The 12515-nt window shown below is 37.0% G+C and overlaps 1 protein-coding gene across 1 annotated transcript in view; it reads left to right on the forward strand.

The window, feature by feature from the left end:
- The first annotated feature begins 4484 nt into the window (after nucleotides 1-4484).
- LOC139151824 (protein starmaker-like) overlaps nucleotides 4485-12515 on the forward strand; it is a 43516-nt gene continuing 35485 nt past the window's right edge. The window contains exon 1 of the mRNA XM_070724822.1: nucleotides 4485-4613. The gene's annotated coding sequence lies outside the window, so the exon portion shown is untranslated. The remainder of the gene's footprint in view (nucleotides 4614-12515) is intronic.

The following is a 12515-nucleotide window of genomic DNA, read 5'->3' on the forward strand; positions in this document are numbered from 1 at the left end:
TATGGCTTAAGCATATTTATGTGACATAGCTGTTTTTGTTTTCGCCTGTCAGGTGTTATTATGATGTAATTTAAATCACTCAATTTCTTATCAATTAGGTATGGCCCAAAGTAACGGCATGGAGTGGTTTGCCAGGAATTGGAAGTAGAACAAGAACCTTTTGACCTGGTTCAAACTTCCGTTTTGAGGTGCTTTTATCATATTTGATTTTCATTGAGCTGCTGAGATGACTCAAGATTTTCTCTGGCTAATTCACATGCTTTAGAGAGTTTTGTACGAAAATCTGACACATATTGCAAAATATTCAGACAATCATCATCGTCTGATAGGAATTTCTCTTTAACGAGCTTAAGTGGGCCACGGACTGTATGTCCAAATACAAGCTCAAATGGGCTAAAACCAAGAGACTCCTGAATTGACTCTCTAACAGCAAAGAGCAGAAAATGAATTCCTTCATCCCACTGCTTTCTCTGTGTCAAAACAGTAGGTCCTAATCATGTTTTTCAAAGTTTGATGAAATCGCTCAAGAGCACCCTGACTTTCTGGATGATAGGCGGATGACCTATACTGTTTAATGCCTAGCTGATCCATTACTTGTTGAAAATACCAGACATAAAGTTGGAGCCTTGATCGGACTGGACACATTTAGGGAGGCCAAATAAAGTGAAAAATTTGACTAAAGCTCTCACTATAGTCTTTGTCTTTATATTTCTCAGTGGTATGGCTTCTGGGAACCGAGTTGATGTACACATAATTGTCAACATGTACTCATTTCCTGATCTTGTTTTTGGTAGGGGCCCAACACAGTCTATTAGTATCCTACTAAATGGTTCTTGAAATGCAGGAATTGGCTGTAAAGGGGCCTTTGGAATGGTCTGATTTGGCTTTCCTACCATTTGACATGTGTGACAAGTTTTACAGAAATGTGCTACATCCTGCCTGAGATTAGGCCAATAAAAGTGACTGAGAATTTTATGATAAGTTTTCCTGACTCCCAAGTGACCAGCCCAGGGGGTTTCATGGGCCAGGCGCAATATTTCAGCACGGTAGGGCTTTGGAACCACAATTTGATGTTTTATAGCCCAATCGTCATCAACCAAAACATCTGGAGGTCTCCATTTACGCATGAGAATACCAGATTTTGTATAATAGGAAACAGAGCTATCTGAAGTTTTACCTTCATCATCTACCCTGTCAAACAAAGACAAAATATCTGGGTCTTTGTGTTGTTCTGCAATGAGATTTGATCTAGAAAATGTCTGACTTCGGTCAGCAGAAGTTTTACTGGAAGTTTCAAATCCACGAGGGATAACGAATGATCCGTGTCAAACACCTGACTGAGAAAGGTGTCATTTAAGTCAACATCTGTGACATTATTTTTGAGAGTATTTTGATTCTCGGAAGTTTTCTTTGACATGGCTCGAGTAATAGCACATGAAGGGAAAAGGCCGGGAATTTCTTCCTCTATTGGCTCTGGATTCTGATCTAAACTAGGATTATCAGTCACAAGTGGATTAGTAATGACCTTGTCCCCAGCAAGGTCGTTTCCAAGAAGAAGGTGAATCCCTTCAAAAGGCAAAAAAGGCCTAATACCTAAAGTCACAGGTCCAGAAACAAAGTCCGAAGACAAATAGACATTATGGAGAGGAACAGGAATGTAGTCATTACAATCTACCCCCTTAATAAGAACTTTAGAACCTGAAAATGACTTTTCAGAAAACGGCAGGGTATCTGCCAACAAAAGAGACGGGAAGCCCCGGTATCTCTTAAAATTTTGACAGGGGTAGGAAGAAAAATCACTAGAAAGTGATATAAAACCATCATGAATAAATGGCTCGAAATACCCATAATGCTATCTTGAGAAGAATTGACCTTGACCTCATTAATTGGGGATGAGAGGGGTTTAACCTCAGAAAATGTGTTGCACACATTATTAGACTCTAATTGAGTTGATGAAGAAATAAAGCCGGTGGGCTTAGATCCACTTTGACCACTTTGACCTTCACGTTTTCTTTTCAATTTGAAACAATCTGACATTAAATGGCCGTCTTTCTTACAATAATTACAAGAAAGTGTACCAAACTGTTTTGTCAGAAGGAGATTGAGACTTGGGATCTGATGATGTGGAGTGTTACTTGAACTCTGTGAACTGTTGTCATTTGATTTTCTACTGTCCTTTGAAAAATTCTTGGATGAAAAGGACGAGTTAAATTTACCTGCATTGTTTCTGTATGAAAAGGACTGGGATGGTTTGCTGAGAAATGAAGATTTGTGGGTCAATGAATAATCATCGGCCAAACGTGCAGCAACCTCCAATGTATCTGCCTTTTGTTCATTGATAAACGTCTTGATGTCACTCCGGATGCACCTTTTAAATTCCTCAATCAAAACAAGTTGTCGTAATTTGTCATAATTCTGACTGACCTTTTCAGAAGAACACCAACGATCAAACAGTTGTTCTTTTGTTCGAGCAAATTCAACATAAGTTTGATCCTTCACCTTCTCACAATCCCTAAATTTCTGACGGTAAGCTTCAGGCACAACTCATAGCCCTTGAGAATTAATTCCTTCACAGAATCATAATCTGAAGCCTGCTCTACTGACAACTGAATGTAAATTTCTCTGCTTTACCCACCAAAGCACTCTGCAAAAGCATAGACCAGGACTCCTTAGGCCAATTCAGACTCTGAGCAATTTTCTCAAAATGAAGGAAATATTTATCAACATCCTTTTCTTGGAAAGGGGGAACTAACCTGAAATGCTTAGTGATGTCAAACTTGTCTGAAGGGAAGAATTTTCCTGACTGTCCAAGCTCTAAACGTTTTAGTTCTACTGTAATCGCTGTTCTTCTAATCGCAATCTTTTTCTCTCTGTCTTTCTTCCATTTCTAATCTTTCCTGCCTTTCTTTTTCTTTCATTTGTAATTTTTCCTTTTCTAATTCAATTTCTTAAGCTCCAAATCTGCCTGTATTTCTAATTCTAATTTTTTGAGTTCGAAAGGAAGACTCAGGCTCATAATCTTTTAAGGCAGACTCCTCAAAATGGCCAGAATTAACTAAATGTTTTGCAATCTTGAACTGTATTTCCCGCTTGCGCATAGATCTTTGACATCTACATTAAGGAAATTTGCCAGTGCTATGAGGTTGTCTTTTCTGAGGGAATTAAACGTGTCCTGATCAAGGTCATCCATAAATTCGTCTGGCTTGAATTCCGCCATGATTGAATTTCGCTGAGTTCACAGTATACAGTAGTTTGGAAAAAGCTGGCAAAATGCTGTCAAACGTCTCAAAATATTCGTCTCCCGGACGAGCCCCCAATTTGTTACGTGCAGAGAAAACGAACAAAAGGGTGAACTCAGCAGTTAACGTTTAAACAAAATTTATTACGAAAATAAAACTAATTGCTAAGTCAGGGATAGAGTACAAGCTTTAAAAGTGTACAGACTACTTATCTCAGCTGGGACGGCAAAGCTCCAGTCTCAGAGTTGTAACAGTCAGTTGGATGAATGAACAGTCCTTGCAGGCTTGAAGCTGCACAAAGTCCACAGTATAAATCCAGCGTTGGCAGTGAAGGTCTTGAAAAGTCTTGAGAATGACTACTGCTGGAGTTTAGTAACACACAAGAGACACGATCCCAAAAGTCTGACTGGAAGCTGTGCACGTCCCTTTTATAAAGGCATATAAGAACAATCTAGAACTTTTATTGACATGCTAATTACTGTTCTAAAATTATCTCCTTACACAACTAATCAACTTTCCAGAACATTCCAAACATGACTAATTGAATTCAAGGTTGTGAGGTCATTAAGGGCAGTGACCTTGAGAATGTTCTAGACTAATTGAACTCAGGTCATGATGAGTGTGGGGTAAATGACCTACATAACAATATATATATATATATATATATATATATATATATATATATATATATATATATATATATATATATATATATATATATATATATATTGTTTATATAAATCTAAACAAAAACACATCATAAAAGCTACTGTTGAATACAATGCAATAAAATCAACAGTAGCTTTCATGATTGTTTTTGTTTAGATTTAATATATATATATATATATATATATATATATATATATATATATATATAATAATATATATATTATATATATATATACGTGTATATATTATATTTAGCTTCTTTCTCAGAAGGTTTACATTATTACTTATGGCGAGTAAGTTTCTAGTTGAATTTTTCATTATGAATATTTGTTTCCAGTTGTAGAGATCACAAGAGATACACAGAGACTAGCATATTTGACAACTTTTGTAAGCTGGTATCATATTCGAAACGTTTGCAGACTGTTTAAAAATATATGTATTGTAGCAACAAACCACGTCTCACGCCGTCCACGTAGCGGTCGCTCTACCGCTTGCGCTTGCGGCAGTACTGACAACAAGTGGCAATTAACTTTCTTCATTTGCCTGGGTGGTCCGAGACAAGTGCATATATGTAAGTAGCTAAGCAGCCTTGCACAGCACGAATCTTGAGCAAGATGGCCGCAGTACAAGACCAGTTTCATTGATTTTGCAAAGAGTGTCCTACTTCGGGCAAAGGAATTTCGGTCAGGAGAACGGAACGGAAAGGTAGGCTTTGTAAATAATTTTCAACCTGGAGACAGGTTGCTGTGCTTGGTTACTTGGTTAGCCCGAAAACATCCGCCACATCGCTGTATCAATATGACAACATTGCTGTTGTACACGATCCATCTGTTCAGCAGGCGATATCCTACGAATCTTGATTTCGCCGTATTTACTCACTAGTACTGTTTGTAGATGTGTGTATTGGTCTATCACTGTCGAACGCATCGCGCTTGAATACCTGTACCAGGTGGGGAGGGGGTTGGGAAGGGCGGGAATCACAGCGGTCGATATTGCTTTCAGTCACTCAGGTGAGGTGGTTGGACTCTTTGCTCTGTCAGTCAGTGGACTCGAGGCGCGGCGAGAAGGGCTCATAGCATCATGGGCTATACTATTACTATACATACCGTGATTGTGGTTACGAGACATCCGTGACCATACCAACAATACCCGTTCCTTTCCCAAACTCATGAACGTGAGAAGGGTTTAATAATGCGTTCAGTCAGTTCCAGTGTGAATGCCATTGATTCAAATCAGTGGGGTACGTTCCTGGTTTTGGCATGGAGCTATTTTTTGTGGCTCCATGGTTACAGAAACCCTACTATACTTGTCATTGGTGCCATCACCTTCGAGGTTAAACCTCTTGGCATTACAAGTAGGTGAAGAACTTAGAAACAGGTGTCAATTTATTGACTGAAATATTCCTAATAACACCACGGTGCGCATTATTTTATTTTTTTGATATTTCTACTGCAAAATATATGCCTGTTTGTATTTACTGTTCCTCAACATAAGTGTACTTTGTTTGAAATAAAAATTTACTGACTATTGGCCCCTCAAATTTTTCATACATCATGATTATGTCAGCCAATGGTGAACATTTATCATTGAAAACAAACAATTACACATCAGGCATTGTAAAGTAGTCATGAATTTATTATTGTACCAGCCCGTATGCTGTCCTCCATGATACTATTTCTAGTACTTGGTAAATTGGATTGAAAATTAAAACGTGTTTCACCGTCCTTTATTATGATTTATGGCATCGGTATATTACTGATTCACTCAAATTGCTTTTCATCTAGAGTTTGCCCATGAACTGACCGAAAAGGTCAAATTACCATTTTTTTTTTCTTTGCCAGGTAATGAAATATCGCAGTCAACCATAAACTTAACAGTGTTGACCATACATGATATGAGCTTCAAGTAAACCTTGGTAGAGAATATGCAGAGATTCTAAGTTTCAGAGAACAGCTGCTTATTAACTCACACTTCTTTTTACTCCCCGCGGACGAAGTCCGGCGGGGACTTATAGATTGGGTCCCGTCTGCGTCCGTCCGTTCCGTCCGTCATCAACAGTTTCTCAGACACTGCTGAACCAATTTTGTTCAAACTTGGCACAAAGGCATAGCACTATGACCTACAGATGCACGTCGATTTATTCTGTGATACGATCCAATATGGGCGCGAGGCGGCCATTTTGTTGCATTTTTCATGTCTTTGGACCATAACTCAGACATCTTTGAGCAGATTCTGTTCAAACTTGGCACAAAGGCATAACACTTATGGCTTTCATATCCATGTAAAATTATTTTGCAATACGATCCAATATGGGCGTGAGGCGGCCATTTTGTTGCGATTTTTCATGTCTTTGGACCATAACTCAGACATCCTTGAGCAGATTCTGTTCAAATTTGTCACAAAGGCATAACACTATGGCTTTCATATCCATGTAAAATTATTTGCAATACGATCCAATATGGGCGTGAGGCGGCCATTTTGTTGCGATTTTTCATGTCTTTGGACCATAACTCAGACATCCTTGAGCAGATTCTGTTCAAACTTGGCACAAAGGCATAACACTATGGCTTTCATATCCATGTCAAATTATTTTGCAATACGATCCAATATGGGCGTGAGGCGGCCATTTTGTTGCGATTTTTCATGTCTTTGGACCATAACTCAGACATCCTTGAGCAGATTCTGTTCAAATTTGGCACAAAGGCACAACACTATGGCCTACAAATGCATGTCAAATTATATTGCGATACGATCCAATATGGGCGCGAGGCGGCCATTTTGTTGCAATTTTTCATGTCTTTGAACCATAACTCAAACATCCTTGAACCGATTCTGTTCAAACTTGGCACAAAGGCATAACACTATGGCCTACAAATGCATGTCGAATTATATTGCCGATACGATCCAATATGGGTGTGAGGCGGCCATTTTGTTTGCGATTTTTCATGTCTTTGGACCATAACTCAGACATCCGTGAGCAGATTCTTTTCAAATTTGGCACAAAGGCATAACACTATGGCTTACAAATGCATGTCGAATTATATTGCTGTATGATCCAATATGGGCGTGAGGCGGCCATTTTGTTGCGATTTTTCATGTCTTTGGACCATAACTCAGACATCCTTGAGCAGATTCTGTTCAAATTTGGCACAAAGGCACAACACTATGGCCTACAAATGCATGTCAAATTATATTGCGATACGATCGAATATGGGCGTGAGGCGGCCATTTTGTTGCAATTTTTCATGTCTTTGAACCATAACTCAAACATACTTGAACCGATTCTGTTCAAACTTGGCACAAAGGCATAACACTATGGCCTACAAATGCATGTCAAATTATATTGCCATACGATCCAATATGGGCGTGAGGCGGCCATTTTGTTGCGATTTTTCATGTCTTTGGACCATAACTCAGACATCCTTGAGCAGATTCTTTTCAAATTTGGCACAAAGGCATAACACTATGGCATACAAATGCATGTCGAATTATATTGCCGTATGATCCAATATGGGCGTGAGGCGGCCATTTTATTGCGATTTTTCATGGACCATAACTCAGACATCCGTGAACCGATTCTGTTCAAATTTGGCACAAAAGCAAAACATTATGCCCTTCATATGAACACCAATTTATTTTGTGATATGATCCAATATGGCCGACAGGCGGCCATTTTTTTGCGATTTTTTTCATTTCTTTGAACCATAACTCAAACATCCTTGAACTGATTTTGTTCAAACTTGGCACAAAGGCAAAACACTATGGCATACATATGCATGTATCATTAACCTTGCGATAGGATCCAATATGGCTGCACAACTGCCATTTTGTTTTGAATTTTGCATGTCTTTGAAGCGTAATTCAAAGGTCATTACTCCTCATTTTGTCCGAACTTGGTACAAAGATCAAGCACTATGGCACACATATACATGTCAATTTACTAATGTGACATGTTCCAATATGGCTGCCAGATTGTCATTTTTTTCCAATATCGCTGCCAGATGGTTATTTTTGGATTTTTTCATGTCTTTGAGGCTTAATCATATGCAAATATTCCTTAACCAATGTTGTTGAGAACTTGGTACAAAGATAAAGTACTATGGCATACATATGCATGTCTACTAATTTTGTGCTATGATCCATATGGTCAATAGACAGCCATTTGATTTACATTTTGGTGTGATTTTTTATGTCTTTGAAACATAAACATAGGTCACTGTCCCTCGTGGACTGATTTTGTTCAATCGTCATAGAAGATAAAATACTATGGCTGCATTCTTGTGCACATTAATTTGTTTCATTATATGATCCGAAATGGCTGATTACAACAACATACCCGATCCCATACCATTTCGAAAATTCCACCAAACCATGTTGTATAGTATGTGCCGTCATGACACTAGAGGCAGTGAGGGCATTGTTATGTGTGATGTAATCAAAAAGTTCCTTCAGTGGTCATTACCGGCAGAGATGAGTCATTTATTGAACGTTCCTTACTTTTATTATGCAAGTCACAGGCCTGATGCACCCGTTGCATCAATGTCATGTCAGCTACCTAGACCACAGCTACCTAGACACCAAAGATTATAACAAAATGGACAAGCGGGGGACTGAGTCCTCAACGATGACTTGTTAAATGCCAAGGATGTGAATGCTTTCACTTTTCAGTCTTAGCCTTGACAGTGAGCGAGATAACAGATATGTCTCAAATGATAAGAGAAAAGACAAAAAAGTCTAATATGTGTCTCTGTATATGTGCCAACTCTCTCGACTCAGTCTGTTACTGTAAAATATCAAAATGGAGCATTGTTGCTCTGTCGCCAGATATAACAGAAAAAAGAATAATAAGTGTGAAGGTGAAAATTGTGATTTTGACATGCTGTTTTATGATTATACAGCTACATGTTAATGACTTGCATATGAGCTTTGCATTGATTATGATGTCACATTGTATTACTGTACGACTGTACTGAGTGAGCAAAATGAAAAAAAAATTGAAATGTGAAAAGTTAACCATGTAGAGGTCTCTTGAGGAGCAACAATCTCCCTCAGTACAGATTAACTGTGACATGCGACAAGGGAGAGATGACACTGCATCAAGCTTTGGAAAGGTGACAGTTGCACAGATGATCTTTCCTCCACTTAAATCTACAGTTGTTTATAGATCATATCGTCGATGGAAGTGAAAATATCAGAGTTATCAGCCCATATACTTTAGGTACTTCAAAATGTTGTAACACAGGGAATTCTACTGGTATGGTCATTTCAAAATTCTGTTACACATGTGCAATACCATTCATATTGCTTATGACTTTCAGAACTATATATGGTAACTGTCCCTATGCTAATAAATATTTTCTACAGACAGGCTTGAACAGCGTGTTTCAAAGACAATGAATTACAGTAAACATTATCAACCCCAAGCAAGCAAATTTTCTCGCACTTTTGATTGAATGTACTTGTTAATCTTCTGTTTAACTGCAGATACAATGTACGCTGACTACAAAGGAAATTCTTTCCAAATTGTACTTGCTATTAGGGAAATTTCATACATAATGCATGAAGTTTAAAAGTTTTCATTCGAGCAGACTCAATATTTTTTCAGTCTCACAACAGTTATTTCAGTGCAGTTGGGATTGATTAAATCTACAGCGGGTTGCATCATGATCTCAAAGTGATTACAGCCAGGTTTTGTAAATGATATGATTTTATTTTTAAAAGCAATACTAATGTAGAATTTTATTTATATTTTACAACCTCGTTACTTTTTCATAGTTGAACAGGATATTTTACATGTAAATAGTTGCAGTAGTTAAAGAGATGTAACAGGCACTTTATTACCTATCATATTACATGTACATATCCAATATCTATGCAATGATGAATTCTCTATTTATGATTGTGTTGAGAAGGAATTTTGGTTTCTTAGTCATTTATTCTTTTATAATCTTTTTCTCATTTTGGTTTGACATCATTTAATATCTTTTGATCAAAAACACTTTTCAACTATTTTGAAAGCATTAGCTAGGTTGCTTTGAAGATCACTGTATCATTATGTTCATAGCTGTTTTAAATTTCAAATACATGCATTTACTATACTTTATGTACACATTTGAATTCCAAGTATGTTTGATTGTGGCACTTCTCTCAGAACTCAATTTATACAATAATTGATGTGTTATGTATTGGGAGAGTTAAAGCCATCGTGCCCATGGCTGTACATCGTTAATGCTCGAAAAGCAATCTCATTTACTGTGAGTAGATCTACTCAAGAAAACCATCCTTGTATCCTGTTATTGTCTCCTGATCTACTCATCCTTGGGTTGCTGATTAGGATCAGTGGGCCATCGTGGCTCCATCCCTATGCCTCCACATGGCAGCATAGAAACATGAAACTGCATTGTATGGCATAGCCAGCTATTTCATCGAACCTGTCTGTTCACCTGGACTCATTGTTTGAATACAGGTTATTTATGTGTTGTCACACATTTATCCTGTGAAATTGAAACAGACTGAAACAGAAAATATGTTGGAAGCCCACGGTGAAACAAAGTACACCTTTCATGTTTTCTCGATATTTGTCAAGATGACAAGGGCAACTTCTCTAAAATTCATGGCTGAGCTATTACTTTTGGATGTTCCCACTCTTAAGAAAATAATGATTTTTCAGTGTTTCAACCTAATATTATTCTTCACATGTCATTGATTTCATTCAAAGTAGTAGTGAGAAGTATCAAGATAATACAAAAAAGTAGGATGCCCTGTACAAATCACTGTTTAACAGTTCAGTCTTAACGCATACATTATATTCAGTGTGATATCAAAGGCAATGATGATTTTCAATGCTGAGAGTTCTTCTTGTCATTAATGCACCTTGGTGACCATCAACCATCATAATTTTGTAGCAGTGAATCAGTGTAAGCATTTAGACAGACTTTTTTGCTTTCACTGAATATCACAGCATAACTGCACCAATTACTGCATAGTATCTCATTTTTCAAAACCCGTTTCAAATATGGGAGACAAAATTCTTTATTAATTGAAGTGTGAATTTATTGATTTGCATGAATAAATAATAAGAATATAAACATGATTTAAAAAAAAGAAAAGAAAAAAAAATCATTGCAGATGAATAGATGAAGGTTATGATATATATTTACCAGTACGAAGAAACCTCGCAAATTAGAATTATCAATGCAAATCAATACTAATCATACCAGGGCTGAGCCTATCAGTTTTTATAGTATGTACTAATGTGTAAATCTTTCCAACAGATTCAAAAGTTGAGAAAGCATTTTAATGTGCTGAACATTGAATATTGATGTGGACTTTTGGTAATTTATGATAGGTGTTAAATATAGAAGTCATAATTGATTTGAGAATGGACTGTTGCCCATATTTTATTTGATTTCATTCCATTTTTATTCTTGTTAACAGCGCCTAATGGTTAACATTTACAGAAAAGTTGATTAGTAAAAAAATTGATAAAAATACAGTCTTTAGAAAAGATGACCAAAATAAACCGATATGCGCAAGACACAACATAGAAAATACTCAAAGATCACATCACTAAGGATAATAGAAGGGACAGAGTATTCTTAAATAGTTCATTACTAATTCAGGAGGAATATTGACTTTAGATTCTTGGCAAAAGTTCAATGTCACTGGCTTTTATTGAGAGCTTCTATATAAGGAAGGCACTTTGCAACTTGTATATACTCAATTAAAAAATCAATTACTAGTGTTTGAATGGTTGAAGTTGCCGGGTGCCCCTTTCATAGATATATGATATGCCAGGTGAAACAGGTTTTACAGAAACTGTTGGTGATTTTTGTCCAAGACCTGTACATGTATGTTAAAAAGACCAGGAGTTCTACCTTTCATAGGGATATATACCGGTACATGTAGAACTCTTTGCTCTTTTGGTGTTTTTTCTTTGTGTTTTGTCAAAACTATATAATGTAAGTACAACAAACATGCTTTAAATGTAAGTTTATGCTGCCAAAATATTTTAAAATTGGTAAATTTATGAGAGTGATGCAGAAATTAATATGTGAGGGTGTTCTTTTGTAACTGGCGATTCATTAGTTTCTGCAGATAATTAATGTAAACTCATTGTCATGGTTACATGGAACAGAGCAAGGTTCAGGCCATTGGCTTATAAGTGCCAGCTATCCGTACCTTGAATAGTGGTATTGCCGTCTAGATATAGCTATGAATCGGTGACAGCATGTGTAATTACTTGTCCCATAAGAAAGACAATTTCCCCAGAGGTGGGAACGACAATTCACAACTTGTTATTTGCACTGCAAGCAATACCACATCATTGCCAGCAATTTCTTAGCTGCATATTAATGAGAAGGAAGATGTCCCCTTTTGTAGGACAGTTAAACCCTTTCACCCCCAGTTCCCTGTATACAGGTCCAACTTTACCATAGAAAACAATGGATTTGGGACAAACCATGGTGGTGAAAGGGTTAAGATGTATGTGTACTATTTGAATAAATTCAATAATCTATTGGATTTCTTTCATTAATTTGATGTTTAGAAAATTCATACTGTATTACATGTACGTGTAACTTGTTTGACAAGCAACTTTGTGAACTG

Source organism: Ptychodera flava, chromosome 15, assembly GCF_041260155.1.
Source record: "Ptychodera flava strain L36383 chromosome 15, AS_Pfla_20210202, whole genome shotgun sequence".
Lineage (NCBI taxonomy): Eukaryota > Metazoa > Hemichordata > Enteropneusta > Ptychoderidae > Ptychodera > Ptychodera flava.